The sequence below is a fragment of the Hyposmocoma kahamanoa genome, unplaced genomic scaffold (genome assembly GCF_003589595.1).
Source record: "Hyposmocoma kahamanoa isolate Upper Pololo Valley unplaced genomic scaffold, ASM358959v1 62, whole genome shotgun sequence".
Lineage (NCBI taxonomy): Eukaryota > Metazoa > Arthropoda > Insecta > Lepidoptera > Cosmopterigidae > Hyposmocoma > Hyposmocoma kahamanoa.
Window position 1 is genome coordinate 6985136 of NW_020653850.1, and position 19724 is coordinate 7004859.

At 33.8% G+C, this 19724-nt stretch overlaps 1 long non-coding RNA gene across 1 annotated transcript in view; it reads right to left on the reverse strand.

Annotated features, from left to right (window-relative positions):
- LOC113229525 overlaps positions 1 to 19724 on the reverse strand; it is a 202461-nt gene that overhangs the window by 19566 nt on the left and 163171 nt on the right. The window contains exon 3 of the long non-coding RNA XR_003310420.1: positions 14464 to 14501. This is a non-coding gene — a long non-coding RNA (uncharacterized LOC113229525). The remainder of the gene's footprint in view (positions 1 to 14463; positions 14502 to 19724) is intronic.

A 19724-nucleotide genomic window follows, 5' to 3' on the forward strand; every position in this document is an offset into this window, starting at 1 on the left:
GGATGCTGGTGAAATTGTAGGCACATGGGACTCGTCAACTTATGTCTCAGGGTGACGGACACTGTGGCAGTGCCCCTCAGATCTTTGCGATTTAAAGCTCTGAGTGGCACTGCAACTGTAATGGACAGGTATGTAGCTTACCATCAGGCGCACGACTTGCTCGTCCTGTCACTTGATATCATTACAAAAAAATACGGATAATATTCACTGGCTACTGTACAAAATTAATGTTTAATTTTCTTTTATTACATCTACTTCAACTCATTATTTTTCTGAAAAGCAGTTAATATTTATTACGCTAAACGACTAAAATACTACATATATTATCGGGCCAGGTGTTTCAACAGGGTTTCTAATTTGGTACGTTCTTAAATTAATAATAAATATTTCACTATTTCGTTTTTGATGATAGAGCCCTGGCGTCTCTGGTGCTTATAATATATTCCCTACAGTAGCGCAACGCATTTGGTATTCGGCGATACTGGCGCCCGTGTAGGTACTTGAGGTGTCTTACGCAGACAAGCAAGGGATGTCTTACTTATCTACGTAAGTACAATAATTATAAAATATTACTTATCTATTAATAAATATTTACAAATGTTGCTGCCAAATATTTATGTCACATTCTATTTTTAGATGCTTTCAGTTTTCTATAATTAAATTTAACTGCGAATACACTATAATATTGGCATTCGGATGAACAATTTTATCACAAAAGAATGGGAGGAAATAGTTTAGTCAAATATTATTTCCAATATTGCATTCTACACAGAACAGTTTATGTGTGCCATTATTTACATATGCATGCAACGATTTTCATAAAACTCGCTGAAGTTATTAAAAAATATTTGAAAATACGAACTTGACAAATTGGCGCTCGATCCAAATTCAAATTCAAATTCAAAATAATCTTTATTTCATAGGTAAGCATTATTACACTTTAAATCGTCACAATGGTTAAACTCTACCTCTCATTCGTAAGGCAGATTCCCCTGAGAAGAATGAACGAGAAACTCTAGGGGTTGCTCTTTGTAAATAACATTTACAATATTTTTTTTTATTTGAAACATCAGAGATCGAGACTACCTCCATGAGCTAAACGGGTTACTACCACGGATTTTTGTCATCCAAGTACGCAGAAGTTGTATAATAACCTTTAGTATAAAGTTTTTGTTTCACTATAGTTTTAAACCTCGTGAAAGGCAAATTTTGTATATCAACCGGAATCTTGTTATAGAAGCGTATACATTGCCCTTTAAATGATGTTTTGACTTTGTGAAGACGACTATCAAAAAAAGCTAGTTTATTTCTATTCCTCGTATTAATGTTATGTCTGTCACTATTTTTCATAAATAAATTAGTATTCCTTTTAACATAGATTACTTTTTCATAAATGTACTGTGAGGAGTACTGTGAGGTGTAAGAATGTTAATTTCCTTAAACTTATCTCTCAAAGATACTTTGGGGCCCAGATTGTAAATTGCCCTAACTGCACGTTTCTGCAGGACAAAGATTCTGTTGATATCGGCGGCATTACCCTAAAGCAAAATGCCGTATGTCATTAGACTGTGAAAGTAGCTGAAGTAAACCAATCTAGCGGTTCCGACGTCTGAAAGTTTCCTTATTTTTTTAATCGCGTACACTGCATAGCCGAGCCGTTTTGATAACTTACTTATATGGGGACCCCATTGCAATTTAGCATCTAACGTTATACCTAGAAATACAACTGTATCCACAAGATTCAATTTTTCGTTTCTAACTACAATGTTTGTAACCGTCTCTCTAACATTGGGTAATGTAAATTTCACACAATTTGTTTTTTTCTCATTAAGAAGTAGGTTATTAACAGCAAACCAATCAACTACTTTAGATATAGCATTGTTCATATCGTCGTAGGAACATTGGTGCCTTTTAACTTTAAATAATAAGGAAGTATCATCAGCAAACAATACTATCTCATGTTTTATACCCTCCATAAGGCTAGGTAAGTCATTAATATAAACTTTTTTTTTTATTTTTTTATTGTGACTCGGCAAAATGACTGCACCGCGCCTGATGGAAAGTGCGAATACAGTCCAGAGATGAGAGTAACGGATGGAAAACACAAATATCTTCACTCCGTCACTATCATTTTGCCGGTCTGGCCAAATGCTTCTTCACACTACGTTTGAAGGACCCGATGTTATAGAGGGGAGGGAATACATGCGCCGGGACTTGGTTCCACAATTTGATGGTTCTATATATATAAGATAGGTAATATATATAGAATATTTTAGCAACTTCTGCGTCTGTGTTTACAATTTTGTCATTAAATCTTAGTTGAAAATCTAAGTTACGAGGTTTGACCCTTCCAGTTTCGCTGTTTATAATATTCCAAGTTGTTTTTACTACATTCGCGCTGCTTTTTATTTTATTATTTATAAACATTGCTTTGGCTGCAACACAAACACGTTTAAACATTTTCGAATATTTCCTAACAAAATCATTAAAACTGTTACTAGTGTTATAAGTCCTTTCATCGTAAAGATCATATAATCTTTGTCTACTTTTGTGAATTCCCACAGTCGCCCAATCACTAAATTTCAATGAATTAATAATAGTTATGATTTTGAAACGTTACGTTACGACAAACTAAGCAAGTTTGCAGGATGTGGTCTACGCCGCCCCACTTCCGTCGCGTACCCCACCGTTGCCCTGCGCTACTGTATGGTTTGTAAACTGTATTTTCTTTACGTTACCAAATGACAGTACGAATAAGTCGTTGTTCACTTGTAGTGCCGCTCGGAGCTTTAAGCTGCAAAAATCTGAGGGCCACTGTCACTGCGCCTGTAACCCTGAGACATAAATTGATAAGTCTGATGTGCTTGTAATTTCGCCAGCACCCTTACCCTTCAAAACCGAAGCACAGTAATGCTCACATTACTGCTTGATACTGCAGATTGTCATTTCATTATCTACACATAAACTTATCTCGCTTCTCAATAGTAACTTTTTAAATATTTTATTTCCCTTCACTAGTTTAGGAGCAGCAGAACTCCTTGTGAAAGAGCTCGTCCAGAGAAGTACTGCCACCTCACCTATTTCTGCCGCCAAACATGAATGTTAGCGTTACTGCGTTCCGGTTTTTGTGGGGTCTGGAACTTGTCAACTTATGTCTCAGGGTGCCGGGCGCAGTGGCAATGCTCTTCAGGTCTTTACGATTATAAGCTCCGAGTGGCATTGCAACTGTATTGGACAGGCGTGTAGCTTACCACCAGGCGCACCACTTGTTCGTCCCGTTAGTTGATGTTATAAAAAAAAGAAAAAAAAACTGTAATTATAGTTGTTTACACCTTGTTCACTTTAAATTCAAACAAACGGATATAAAAAACACAAAATAACATTTGTTTGAATATATTTCCAACAATATTCAATATCAGCAAAAACGTATTAATATGCTAAGTTGTAAAAAGTTTCTTACATAATATGGGTACATGAACAGTTATTTTCAGAATCCAGTCGCGTGAAGTTTATAAAGTAGTTATAATAATGCATAGACGTGTCAAAACAAACAATTGAAGTAAAACGTATTGTAAAGATTAAACAAAAACTATGAAGATCGTTGGCATCATACTCTTTGCCTGTGTGTGTAGCTGTTGGTCAAAACATATAAATATAACCAAAAAACCACACTACGACTTAAGAAATGCTGAATATTATTTCAATGATTTCATCATTAAATATTATAGGCATTACGCAAACTCTGAAGAAAGGGAATTAAGGCGCCAAATTTTCGTAGGAAATTTGAAGAAAATCAATGAATTGAATTCGGATCCGAAGAATAAGAAGATATATGACATAAATGCATTTGCTGACTGGACGAACGAAGAAATCTTAGCCACTAGAGACGTTGTCAAAACAGTACCTGTATTTATGCTTAATTACTAGCTTACTTTGGTGTGTTATTTTCGGGTTAGGTTAGTGATGAACGTGAGGTTTCTCTACAGATAAAGATGAATCGACATGAATATATGGAATCCCAGCACAGGTGAACTACGCTCATAAAGTATTCTCGCTAAGTTTCAAGTTTTTGCAATAGTCGACTGCGTTTGGCGTAAAAGTCAGATTGCATCGTTTCAAGTTTCTACATTGTTAACCTTATTATTGGATAGTGACTAACATGTAAAGTGTAAGAAAAGATACTAAACAAGCAGATGGTTTATATAAAAACAAAAACAAATGTGTGCACTAAACGTCGCCACGTTATACTATTTTTTATTCACCTTTGCAAACTTCTTCTTCTTCCTGTCCTTACCCCATGCTAGGTGGGGTCGGCGCAACATGTAATTTTCTTCCAACCTAACAGTCGTCATTTCCACATTCTTTCTTAGCCTTTGCGGACTATTTAATAATAATAATAATAAGTGAAAGAAAAATACATGTTGTGCCGATCCCACCTTGCGTGGGATAAGGACAGGAAGAAGAAGAATGATAATAATAAATTAGACATTTATTTATAAGCACATTTGCAATACAAAAGGTTAATAAAGGTACAGTTTCGGAAATGTATTGGAATTATTAAAAAATTGGCCTCAGCAAGTAGTATACACACAGCAGGTTCCACCTTAAGGCATGGACATTCGCTGCTGAAAATTATCAGATTTTACAATGATTAAACATTTTAAAATTTTTGAGGGACCCGCTTAAAATTAATTTATTATTTTTATTTATATTTATCATTTTATTTATCAATTTTTCGGGGAGTTTTTTTAAATGGGACAGTATGGAGAAATCCAAAACCATAGAAGATACAAGGAAACTGTCTTAGGAACCATTGTCTTTTTTTGTGGAAACAATTTTGGCATAGTCAATTTTCTGGTGAGTTGTACATAAAAATTAATAAAATTGACAATTTTTTTATGCTAAGAGACTCAGTTTCTAATAAGTATGATTTCATTATATGGGAAGAAAAAATCGGGACAACAGAAGTTGGTCAAATTTAATAAATAGTTTTTTTTCAAACAAAAAGAATAGCATTTTAGTAAATTTGACCAGTTTCTGCAGTCTCGATTTTTTTCTTCCCATACAATGAATCATAATAATAAGAAACTGAGTCTCTTGGCATTAAAAAAAGTCAATTTTATTAATTTTGTACGAAAAATATTTAATGAAATTTGAACAACTTCGGCTGTTCCGATTTTTTTCATCCCATACAATGAAATGATTCCACTTACATAATTTCCTGGAAGAAGTCTTTCACAAGGAGGTCTACTGCTAGTAAAAATACATTTTTATAAACACTGTCATTACCTTGAATTTCCTTTTACGTGTGTCGAAAATTATTTAATAATTAGTAAATGTACCATTTTTCCTCTGTGCTCCATCTTTCATATGACGGAGAAAATGGAATTACCTCGGCCAACAGGAAAGGAAAATACTTCTCGGGTTATATTTACATGTCGGTTTATAATTGTTGACCTCATTAAATAAACGAACTCTCAAACTCAAATATAGCTTTATTTCATAGGTAAGCAAATTATACTTGAAATCACTTGAAGTCATATCATTAAACTCTACTACTCTCCTGTAAGCCCCCTGAGAAGAATGAGTAACATTATGCGGAGGTTGATCTTTGTAAATAAAAATTTGTATACATTTATTATTTACAATATTTACTTCAAATATCATACGTGCAGGAGCTAAGCAAGAGCAAGAGCTTGTCATCCAAGTTCGCAGAAGCTGTATAATAACCTTTAGTATAAAGGAAATGAAACTATTTTTCCGGATTTAAATCGCGTATATTTGTTTTTTCAAACAAACCGACGTTTTGGGCCCTTTACAAACCTTACCTTTTCTTTGTAAAATTAAAAATAAGGTATTTAATTAATAACTATTGTAACTATAGTGAAAAAATAGGGTGTTTTGCATCAATATTAGGCATAACTGGTTGAAGACTGTACCACCTCAGTCAACCGTGACCATGGGACCTGTAAAGGGCCCGAAACGTCGGTTTGTTTGAAAAAACAAATATACGCGATTTAAATCCGGAAAAATAGTTTAATTTCCTATGTGTAACAATCGCGAAAACCTAAGAACTTTAGTATAAAGTTTTTGTTTCATTATAGTTTTAAACCTCGTATTTTTTTACTAAGCAATGGAACGAACAAGTCGTGCCCCTGATGATAAGCGACACACCTGTCCATGATAGTTGAAATGCCACTCAGACCTTTAAATTGCAAAGATCTGAGGTGTACTGCCTCTGCGCCGACCACCCTGAGACATAAGTTGAAAAGTTCCATGTGCCTGTAATTTCACCAGCTTAAAACCGGAACACAATAATTCTCATATTAGTGCTTGGCGGTAGAAATGGGTAAGGTGACAGTACTTCCCTGGACAAACTCTTTCACAAGAATCTCTACTGCTAAATGGCAAATTTCGAATATCAACCGGAATCTTATTATAGAAGCCAAATGCCTCTTAAATTAATTTGTAATTTTGTGAAGACGGCTGTCAAGAACAGCCAGTTATTTTATATTCTTCGTATTAATGTTACATTATTAATGTTATGTACGTCGTATTACTTTTCTTAAAAGAAATTACTACATAAATTACATTTTTTAAATTTCCCTTACCGCGCGTTTTTCGCATCGACGGTTTTAACTCAAAACAAAATGCTAAACAGCAAAACATGTCAAAGTAGCTGAAGTAAACCAATCTATTGGTTTCAACCTCTGAAAGTTTCGTATTTTTTAAATCACATAAACTGTCCTGAACCTGGCCCTTTCGATAACTTATTTACTTATTTGTGGTTCCCATTGGAATTTAACATCTAAAGTTACTAGATAATATCTGACTTTGCTAACCAAATATTTATTTAACGTTACATAATTAAAATAACAGTTTAATTTAAAGGTTAAAATTTAGCTGATCCCGGTTGCAAGTTGATACACACCGTTACACTGGCAATAAACTGAATCGTAAAAAGTAAATGCCAGTGGCAGTGTTAAGGTATTTTTGCTCTTGTTTATTTACGTTTTTCAAAAGTTACTTTGTACGCCCTGATGCCCGTATATTGTTAATAATTTACAGTCTCACATTTACTACATCGTATTTTCCTGAGCCCATTCCGTGTGGTAATAAAATGGATACATTGTTAGAAAAAATCCGGATTAGTGCAACACTTCAGTATCGCAGTACACAACTTATTCCTATAAGGTGTTATAAAAATAATTAATATTTTTCAGTTACGAAATAGGGAATAATAAAACTATTAAAATGAATAAACATAAAGATAGTTATTCTAGTAACAGTAGAACTCCTTGTGAATGAGTTCGTCTAAGGAAGTACTACCACCTTACCTGTTTCTGTCGCCAAGCAGGAATGTGAGCATTACTGCGTTTCGGTTTTGAAATTACAGGCACATGAGGCTTGTCAACTTATGTCTCAGGGTGTCGGACGCAGTAGCAGTGCCCATCAGATTTTTGTGAGTTAAAGCTCTGAGTGGCACTGCAACTATTACGGACAGGCGCGTCGCTTATCACCAGGCACAGAACTTGTTCGTCCCGTCACTAAATATTATGAAAAAAAATCTTAATGAGAAGATGTTAAGAATGGTTCAGAAGAAGAGAATTATTATTAAAGGCAATGTATAATGAAAGCGGAAAGTCACGGCTGTTATCTAAAAAGCATTATAGAAGAAAAGATCAAGCTGAGGAAAAGCAGCAGAAGACTTATATGCAGTATCTCTGTGTTATATGTGTAGGTGTGTTATATTGTATCCTTATTAAAATTGAATGTTATCTATATAAGATCATGTATGATTTTTTTTACATAAAAAGTGCGTATTTTACTTCTATCTCACCTAATGGAAAGTGACGATGAGTTCGACGAGCATGCTCACCTAAACACTCTCGCCTTGAAAAGGTCCAAGTTGTAGCGTTCGGGGAATAAGTCTGCAGGTAGGGAATTTCATGTCTTGGAATACTTGGAATATCTACAATATATGACACGAATTTAAAATGTTATAAGCGAATTTGCTAACACTAGAATTTTATTTTTTTTTTGATTAACGGATAATGAAAGAAAGACTGAACCACTCACACAAACCTTTTTAGGCTTCAGTGCCAACATTGTAATTTAAAAATGTTAAAAAGTTATTTCGTTCAAATATGCGACATAAAATATATCAAGAGCTTATCCTAAGTTAAATCTTGTGCCACATTTGGAGAAATTCCAACGCCTAAATAAAAGCCTTTCAAACTAAATTTAGGGGTTAGAAGTTCATAAGTCAACTATAACTGTGTAATATAATGTTATAGTTATTAATACAAAGATCGAACATTGAGAAAAAAATTCCTCGATTTAGCTGGATCCGAATCAACGTCTTTGAGCTAACCGTGTCAGACGCTAAGCTAACTAAGCCACGGAACGAACTAGCGAAATGGCTGAGTGAAGAAATAGATTTCTCATAGATGGCGCTACCGCAAAAAAGTCGTTCAAAACAAAAAAAATAAATATACGACGCAAGCACATAGAAACAAGCACTAATATAATTCGTCAGTCACGGTGTGCTGGAAGACGTTGGTTTGAATCCAGCCAGATCGAAAGATTTATTCTAAGTGTAATCTTTGTTTTAATAATTATAACAAAATCTAGTGGAGTAATTTCACAAAAATAATTGAATATCATGGTGATCAAACATCGGACATTTAATAAACTTAAAAATTAATATCATCTGTTTTTAATATACGAATAAAACGAATTATTATTACTTTACAGTATGTTAATATATACATATGTAGACATTTTTGTCGAGATCTATTGCCCGAAAATATAAGAATAAACAAAAATGTCACACGTTTTTACCCTTGACACTGTTATTTACAAAGCGGACGTGTTTACGACTCGGAGCCACCAATTACGGCTCATCACCTGTCCCTTGCGAAATGTCCTAACAAGTACTTACAGAATAATCAATATCAGCGAAAGAAAGCGAGCTATTAGGTAAATTTGCATATTGGACTCAACGGATAAGTTTAAAGAAATTAATATTTTAACACGGCGTCACAGTATAAATATTTCGCACGCTTAGTGTAATTTACAAAATGACAACTTTCCAGGAGCGAGGGTAAGAGAGTTAGATTTTTTTTACAATATTAAGTTACGGTACGAACGTTACTACGGCGGTCATTATCGGAATAATGTTCACTACCTAATTTCCGTGGCAGTTGTTATTATTTACATATTCGATTTTTTTATCTTGCTATATTAATTAATATTCGAGGTATTGTATCGTGAAATATTATTTAATAATTACACGATAATATACTTGAATATTTAAATAATAAAAATTGACACGAAAATTAGGTAGTGACACTAGTCCGAGAATGACAGAATGACTTATAAATTAGTCGATAACTTTTTATGTTTAAATAGGAGAGAAAATAACTCATTTATCATAATTTGTTTCAAATATAATTTCAAATATAATATATTGATAAATATTACAAACGATAAACCTTAACAAATATCGGTTATAATTATTTCTTGGGGCGCACTATAAGTTTCGGGAACGAATAAGAAAAAATACTTTAAATGGTCAGAAATTAATTTATTGTTTGTCAAAATATTCTCCGTTAGCGTTAATGCACTTTTCATACGAATGAACCAATTTTGAAAACATTTATGCCACTCCTCTGTGACAATCTCTGAAACATATTTTTTATACTCTTCGATAATGAAAATCTTCAGGTAATGAAAATCGTTGACTGCGTAACTGGTTCTTAATTTTTGGAAATAAATAAAAGTCACTAGGTACCAGGTCGGGACTGTACGCGGGATGGCTCATAAGGTCAACGTTGTTCACTTTCAAAAATTCATCTGTCTGTCTGGCCGTGTGAGAACTGGCATTATCGTGGTGGAAGATGATACGTCGTTTACGATTATTTTTACGGAGTTTGTTAATAATTTCCAGCAAAGAAATAGTTGTGTACCAATCACTATTCACGGTACAACGACTCTCCAAACCAATACTAGCCACGTGTCCAGATTTAATAAAAAAAGAAGCAATCATCTGCTTAGAGGCACTTTGCACGTGCGCCACTTTGGTTGGTTTCGGCTCATCTCGAAAGACCCATACTCTCGATTGCTGCTTTATTTTGGGATCGTAACTATAAATCCGTATTTCATCATCTGTTATTATGTCCCACACCAAATTTGACGCCCCTTCGTTGAATCTGGTAAGCATGGCATTGCATCAAGTGACGCGATCCGTTTTTTGAGCCTCAGTCAAATTGTGTGGGATCCACCGAGAGCTCAGGGTTTTCACACCCAAATGTTTGTGTAGTATTGATTGTATTTGACTCATGCCTATGCCTAAAGATGCTCGAATGTCATGGTATGTCACACGCTTGTCTGTTTTGATCATACGGCGCACAGTATCGATGTTTTTGTGGTTCACAGCAGTGGACGGGAGACCATCACGAAATTCGTCACTGAGATTCACATGACCGCGTTTGAATTCTGCAAACCAGCTATAAACAGTCGTCTTGCATGGTGCTTCATCGCCAAAAGCAGTTTGAAGCCGAGTGAAGCTCCGCTGAGCTGTTAAATTACACTTAAATTCGTAGAAAATCATACTACGAAAATTTTCACGAGTTAAATCCATGGTGATTTAGACGACCATTTTCTAAAATTACGCCACATTGTAAAAACAAGTGACAGTCAGATGAAACAGACTGTATTCTACAGCCAAAGAGTTCCTTATTCAAATGTTGTAATTACTTTGTAAATATTGTTTATGTAAGTGGCCAGTTCCGGAAACTTATAGTGCGCCCTATGTATTTTGCCAACTGAGCTACGGATCGAGTCAGTAGACCTTACGAATTTTGGGTCCGTTCGTTTTGTCTTTGAGTTGGCTTAGGTACGGTAAATGTAATTTAAAGCTATTTTTTAATAAAATATACTGGCAGACACAAAATTATTTAATAAAAGAAAAAAAAATAGGTATGTAATATTAGCCGCTATGAAAATAATTTGAAATAACATGAACTTAATATAAAAAAGTCACAATTATTAAAATCCTTTATTTATACAGTAACAATAAGACAATATCAAAATAATTGTTTAAAGCAAAATAAGTTTTCATTCATAATCTACTAATATAAAGAACAATTCAAACAAAAATATCTAAGCATTACATTTCATATCGAGTTCTTAGATTTTCGCGATTGTTACATTACATTAAATTTCAGTTTTAACAAAATTATGACTACTACAAACATGAAAAATTATATAATTACTACGAAATAGAGAAAAAAAAAATTTTCCATACTAACAATCGTTAGATTAGGTTATTATTAATGCAGAAACATTTTATGTTGTTAACAGTAGGTACTTAATGCAAATAGACTAGATATCTGACAAAAAATGTTGATGAAAAATTTGTTAAACTCGCGGTCAATATACCACGGGGACATAACAAACTAGTGGTATAACAAACGGATCCGAATTTTTCTATGCGTTCGTTCGTTACAGATATTTGTTTTTGGTTTTACAGCTATGTAAAGTTTTTCATAGAGTTCTCACAAATATTTCTTTCTTAGCAATGTAATATATTTATAAACAGTAACTTCTAGAGTTATTTTCTCATTCTCATTCTCAAAGAAATCTGTTTTACGAATAAGTAATATTTTTAAAATTTATTTCTTAAGATTCATCAACCGTTGTTGCGTCTATTACGTATTCCATTTTTATATAGGTAAAATTCTGACTAGGTGTATAACTACTTACAGATAGAAAACAGCTTGCACTTGGCTGAATCATCTTAATGTTTAGGTTCATAAGAAAAATACAAAAGAAAAAAGAAAAAATATGTAATAAAATAAATTACAAAGTACGTATTAGTACGCTTACTTGCCGAGAATAATATATCAACAGTTACACTATGCTCATTGTGTAAACTTGACAGACGAAATGTTGGTGAATTAAGACCCAATTTATTTCTTCTGAATGTTCGCAACAGAAGGTCAACAATCTTACCAATAATATTTTTAATCTGAATCCTTTTTTTATTTGTTACACTTAATAAATAAATATTACACAACATCTCATACGTTATATAGATTTTAAGACTTTCATGGTTATTCACTAAATGATTATCACTAGTATCAGGTTTCTTACCATGGTATGACTTCTTTTTATTTTCTTTCTTTTTATTAAGAAACCTGATACTAGTGATAATCATCTCATACGTTGCTCTGATTTCAAAGTAACTAAAGCACTTATGTTATGGAAATCCGAAACAACAACGGTACCACAAACGCCCAGACCCGAGACAATATACGAAAGTTAGTTTCTACGTTGACTCCGCCGGGATCGAACCCGGGACCTCAGTCATAGTGACACCATGGAAACGACGAAATGGTGTGCAAGCCACTCGACTACAGAGGTGGTTTGAATTTTTTGTTGTGGCAAAACATACCGTATAACTAATTACAATCTAGTACTTTTTCAAGACTAATTTAAAATTTTAATTTAACATAATTTCCTAAAATAAAAGTACCTTATGTAAAGAAATTGTACATCGACAAAAAGAAATTGATATTAGGTAAGAGGAAGAAACTCTGTTCATGTGCTCATAGTCTAATTTAACACGGGCATTAATATTTATTGTATTCACGATAACTTTTTAAATAAAAATTTGAATACAGAAAACTTGTATTAATATAAAAATTTACCTCAATTAAGCGGCTTTTAATTGCCATCTGGTAACTTGGCCCAGGCGAAAATAAAACCGTTGTTACAATTAGATTTATTACCTCCGTAACCCTCTTCAAAAAGTCAAGGGTCGAAAAGAATATGGAGGATGTGTTACGCATCTCGTGTTATATGGGTGCCTCGTACTCGTAGATCTCCAGCGACCTTAAGTACTGACAAGGTTAATAGGTGTACTCTATAGTTCTGAAAGTTTGACGGGTAATTTACACGGGCATATAAACATTTTTTTACGGAACCACAACAACAAAGAACGGAGACAGTTTCGTCTTTGAATTAAGGACCAATAAAAGTTTCTTAATGGATGTATTTAGAGCATAGATATTTAGAGGAATGCCTGAGAGAAAAAATAACGCTTGAGAAAAAGATTGTATTATGATAGTAATGTTCACATGAATCAGCTTAATTTGGAAAATAAATGACTTCAATTGTCATTGTTTACATTAAAATAGCGTTCTGGTATAATATGGCCAGTGGTTCATAATACGTTCATAAACCTTTTTTTTAAAGTCGACGAGTTGAATCAATCGTTTTTAGCGTCCTATTAAAATCACCGTGGGTACCTATAGTGTATATAATAACTAAATCTTAACATATTTGACGGCTTTGATTGCTCAATGTTCTATAGACGCTGAATGAGGAGGTCGCGGGTTCGAGTCCCTGCAGGACCAATTTGGAAAATGTTTTTTTCTAAATTGGTTCTGCTCTGGGTATTATGGGTAGTGCCGAGGTGTAATTTCTGTTGCTCTGGTACTTATAATATAGGGTATTCCCTAATTTGAGAGTAGTTAATTTGGTGTGATTGTAAAAAAAAATTATTGAGAATAAAGTAATATTGTAGCGCTTTCTATGAGAAACAGTTATAAACATATCACTTATTAGCTTTTCGATAATTTCGGTCTATAATTGTTACACATAGGAAATGAAACATTTTTTCGGATACAAATCGCGTATGTTTGTTTTTTCAAGCAAACCAACGTTTTGAGCCCTGTACAGGTCTCATGGTCACAGTTAACTGAGGTGGTAGTCATCAACCAATTACGTCTAATATTAATGCAAACCACTCTATTTTTCATTATAGTTGCAAAAGTTATTAATTAAATACCTTATGAATTTTTTTTGGACACCAGTTTATGAACCAGTATTTCCTCTGATGAAAAATCCCAAGCAGACATAAAACTAATCAATATGTTTTCATTTATTCCAATTTCCTTTATGAATTAATAATAAATTTAATGTAATAAAAATTTATATTGTTGAAATAAAACAATTTATAAAACACGTTGTTTAGTTTGAAAAACCAAATATATGCGATTAAGATTAAAAAAAATAATTTCATTCCCTAAGTTAAAAAAACCGTACAAATTATTACATCCTATATACTGCATACATTTTACACCCTTTCCTCATCGAGGTAGGCAAATATCACACCCTCCTATTTGCTACTATCCAGATACATCTTTAGCTGTATTATTACACACTTTTGTTAAGTTTATCCTGTCATCTGTAAGTTGCAAATAAGAGTTTGCTATGTAGCAATAATAGACTATTGTACCCTGAATTTTGCCTTTTGTATTTTGTACACAATTTTCATAATTACTCCATATTTCAATTCGAATATAAAATTTAATTTAGTTATATCACGAAATTTGGTTCTAGATTCTTATTTTTTAATTTTAACAAAAAAAAAAAACGAACAGACATACTTACATTCATAGTAGTAGCTCATTTGTTGCTGCTGTAACGATCTGAAATGAGAAAAACTTTAATAAATAATGTTTCTTTCACAAGAAGTTCTTTTGCTACTAAAATACGTTCTACAACTGAGTACGGGTCTCCTCAAGACGACGGCTTCAGTCACAGTCTGGAATGCTGTTCGAATGTAGGCTCGGGAATTTGTCTAACAATGTCGCTTATTTTGAGGAAATATTTAAAAGTCTAAAACTTTATATTATTTAATTAAGATAATATAAGATAATATGCAAGTAAGGTAAAAAAGACAATAAAAGCTTCTTAAATACTAGAAAATAAAATTAGGATTTTTTAGTTATATGAACCCAATTGGGTCCCCGCGGCAAGGTGCTCAAGATGCTGGCAGATTTCGCCCTTTGTATTACTATGTTAATGCGTTGGGCAAGGTAGCTGCCGGCTCTTGGGTTTCGCAGATAGTCTAATAGGAAATGAAACTATTTTTCCAGATTTAAATCGCGTATATTTGTTTTTTCAGACAAACTGACGTCTCGGGCCCTTTACGGGTCCCATGGTCACGGTTGACTCTATTAATATTTTCGATAACATTTTATACAGATGAAACGCGACACAACACAAAATCACACAAGCGCGAAAGAATGTTAGTATCAAAACAGGTAATCGCAGCCGATTGCGCGTGCAGGCTTTCCCGCGCGTGCATGTCTTGGTTGTCAGTGTCGACGTCTCACTGAACCTAAAGTGTGCAATTTATTGCGAACGTATTGGGTAATGTTTTGGTTAATAAGTTGGCCACCTTGCTCTTTGTGGGAATTAAGGACTTTATATTTCATCGATCTTCTTAATAAACAAGGGTCGGACCAGTTTAATTAGCGAACATTGTTAACCGGTCGGTAATTTTATAGCCCAAAAGGATAATATACAAGATGTAATAATGTTCTAGACAACTCAACTTACATGGTCTCAAACAAGGGTCCTTAATGTACGATGACTACGAGAGCAATGAATTTTACTCCGGAGGACGATCCGAACCGCTTAGACCAGAACCAATTTAGAAAAGTTCTTTGCTCAAATTGGTCCTATAGGGCAATAGTTTCTAAACTGGTTCTACAATGCTAATCGTTGAGCCACCGAAGTTTAGAAAGCAGAAAGAAAATGGCATAATGTAAACTAGTGTTCTCAACTCGACGTCGAGGTGCCAATTTTGCGAGTGAGAGAAATAACTTAATACTACGTGCTTGTTATAATATTAGAATAAACTGCCTCCATGCAGCGGTCCCCCGGTTCGATTCCCGGACTAGGAGAAATATTTTTATGGCTTACATTTATTTCACTCGTGAATTTGGGCGTAATTTGTGGTTGTTGATGTGTGTCCATGGACCCGCGATAGTGGGTTTCCCTAGCGAGGAGGCGCCGTTCGTGCATCCAATAATAAACAATTTTTTTTACACACTCATAGCCGCACTGGGGAAACCCAGTATCGCGGGATCATGGACACACATTAACAACCACAAATTACATCCAAACACACGACAGAAATAAATGTAGAGCATATAAATATTTATCCCGGCTCAGAAATCGAACCCGGGACCGTAACCGTAACCGTTCGGCTATGGAGGTAACTATTAAGCATTTCGTGTCACTGGCGATGCGTAGTCGCGTTTTAAATACGTGCGTACTTCAGAGTGTAAATTCGAAATTTATTTGCTATCGTGGCCACGCTCTGGTAACGGGGCTTCAAAATCCTCTTAATCCAATCAATAACACAACGTGGGAAGTCATATTCATTTCTAACACTTTAAACGCTTCAAAGCTTGAAACGTCACCAGTTGTCAAGGAAAACCGTGATGGTTCGCAAAAAAAGAAATGCCTTCTTAATAGGAGGAGACACTCGTTGCACAAAGAGGATTGAAAAGCAAACGAACTAGATATCCGTGTCAAGTTCCACTTCTGGCAATCTTAGGAGCTATTGATTTGGGCGCGGCCTGATAAGTTGAAAATTGTGTATCCTCTGGAATTAAAAAGAAAATTTCAAATGGACTGTGAATTAATACTGTAGTTTTTGAGATGTGTACGACGTTTTATTTGAATTTAATAAATTTAAAACAAATGCTGGATGCATTAGCATTAGAATTAAGTTGTTATAACATAGAGAGCCCTTAGACGTTTCTTGCTTATGTGAATAGTTTGCGTTTTAATTTTATTTTCATTTTTTGTTTTACTTGTGATTTTTTGCAAAACAAAATAAACATATTTACGTTTTATATTTGAATTTTTGATATATTTTTCTATTATGGTGTTGTTTAGTTCATTTTTAGAGGAATTTTAATGGTTGGTAGTTGAATTTGTTTCATTCCGATCAGAATTCTTGTCGGCCAACAGTTAAATGTTGGTAATATAAGGTATTTAATGAAGATTAAAATTTAAGTATAATGCCTTTAGGTGAAAATTCGTTTAAACTTCTCCAAAGTACAGAGCTTACATTTTAACCCTAAATTACACGGGATCTGTGTCAAGCGACTTTTTGAGCTCTCGACCGCCCTCGTCGCAGCCGCTAGTTCGCCAATTACCCAGGAAAACAGCACTTTCACTTGGAGCACAGATGTAAATAACACATACGTCACTCCGTATATGAAAATTTTTATAGCAACGCGCACACAATCATACGGTTCCAATGTACACGCATAAGCCTAGCATCTCGCAATATTTAGAATATTTGGAATCATCAGTAACATCGCTTACTACTCGTATATTATTGGAATAAAGAAGATGATGTTTAAGGTAAGATAATATAACTTGTTTCTTTGTACTTTGTTCTGAGCCTAACAAGCTCACTGATAGCAACCATAAAAAGTTATGTAGAAATTGATTGCAGAAACAATTTTAAGTATCAATTTTATCATGTTATGATATGTTATGGTATACTTACTCCAAGCGCATGACTTGTTCCCGTCACGTAGTATCATAAAAAAACACTACCTATACATATGTCAAATGAATTCAAATTTATAAATTATCATTGACGTTTCGTATAATTTGTACGTTAATTATTTTATTTTGTTTGTTGAACGAGGATATTCAGTATAAAATGAGTTAATTTCGTCAAAACATAGATATTAAATTCTGTGTAGAATTAAATGAATAATAATGGCAATAATTTGTTTAATAATATAATCTATATACCTCTTATAAAATATTGTGGTATCTTTTTATAAAGTTTACAATACAATGGTATATTGCTTTTGTCTCTACCTAGAGATGTGTCTCCTCTTATTTAAATTATGGAAGTCAGAGGTTCGGTTCGGGTCGATTTATCTACTCTATACTATATGGCACATTAATTTAAAAATAACATAAAGCGCGCATGCGTGCGTGTGTGGGAGCGTGCGTGAGTGGGTGCGTGCGTGCGGGCGTGCGTGCTTGCGTTTCTCACATTGTTTTTCGCGCATATATGGTTTTATCATATAAATTATTTCATTCATATATATATGTATATATTTATCATCACATCATTATAAAACCCAAGCACAAAACTGAAAGAACGCTCGTTCAGATAATGGACTCAAGAGAATAATTATTCAATCATTCCTACCATCTTAAATGTGATTGTAGGGTTTGTTTTTACTAACTCTTCATGGTAGTGCATTAAGCCTGTTTTAAGTCAAAGTTGTTCGCCAGTGCCTCGTAAAAAAAAGAAATGCATTAAAATGTATAATCCTTACAAATTGAAATTGGGATTGAGAATTCGTTTCATTCAGTCATATTTGTTTCAGTTACAAATTTCAATGCAAGTTAAGCCCTATTATCATACATTTGCGTTTTATACTCGCCTGGAGGCTTGGTTCTGTAAATTCAATTTGGTTTCCACACGTTTTCATTAAAATATCTTTTGTACAACGTCAACTACATGCTTTCATCGTCAATTGGGAGATTACCATAGGTAACTTTTTTAAATTCTACTTCGAACTTCACAAACAGCATTGACTTTTCAGTTTTTTAGAGATCTACATACCTGCGTGTGGAACAGTTGATACCTTTCGCATTGTGACTTGTAATACTTATTTAGTTTTATGAATTGAACGTGTCCAAAGAGTAATGTGCCTGTATTCGTGTATGGCTTTGTTAGGGCGGTCCAACCATGTGGGCCGTTGTACACAATTTTTCAAGGTCGCAGTCGCTTTTTAAAAACATCTTTTTTTATGAAAATGTTTAACTTTCGAGCTTCTGAGCCTGAATACTTTTTAATTTTTTTGTGAATAAACAACTTTAGATATTGTTGAGATTTTTTGTCTTTAACTTTTACGTTTATTCTCATATTAGTAGACTTTGTTCTCTTTTAACTCCTAAGCGATATAATGATTAATTGTATATGATTGTTACATATTTGTTTAATACCAATAGTTAACCAGAAGTTATCGCGACTTCTTTATAGATAACAAGTCGGAAACGGTTGTCGAATGAGCTAACACCACTGTTAATTAAATACATCAGTTAAGAAAGCAACTAACTACTTGATATACTGAAAATTTAGTCTCTTTTTTTGTGCATTGACTTTCTGTAACATTAGTTTTTTCGACTGCATTAGTTTTATTTTATTATGCTATGGAAAAGCGGTTCACACACGTAAGTTTCGCCTATTGCTATATATTCTGTTGAAAATATATAGGACATGCCTAGAGGTACACTAAAGAAAGGTTGAATTATGGTAACAAGTTTTATATGAAGCACTGGCCACATATGTCAGAATGTTTAAAAGAAATCAAAAGACAATTGATATAATTCTTTTTTCAAATTAATTAACTATAATTGCGATTTGGATATGGCAATTTCCAGCACACTTAAAACGAATCAAGATCATTTCCTCCGAGCAATGAAAGTACTGTCATTCAGCTGCCGCCAGTTTGGATCATTTCATTCTGCATTGTCCTGCTTAACGTGTAAAGGTTATTACTAGTAGATGGCCTAATGAAGATATATGAACAGGCAGACATTCCCCGCCTCCTGCAATCTCTACTAGAAAATGTAAAATGTTATGAAGATATTTGCAGTTATATCATTTCCACTTTTGATGTCATATGAAAAGTGAAATCAAAATGAAGAAAAGAAAATGAAGAATAGGCTGTATGGCATTGTGCCAAAGACTTTCAAACTCTACACACTAAAAATCAACCTTTTTTTTAGCGGTTCTCTAAATATGTCCGTGAATGGAGTTTGATACGATATTATGAAAGTTTTCATTTTTGTATTTATACGGAAACAGGTTT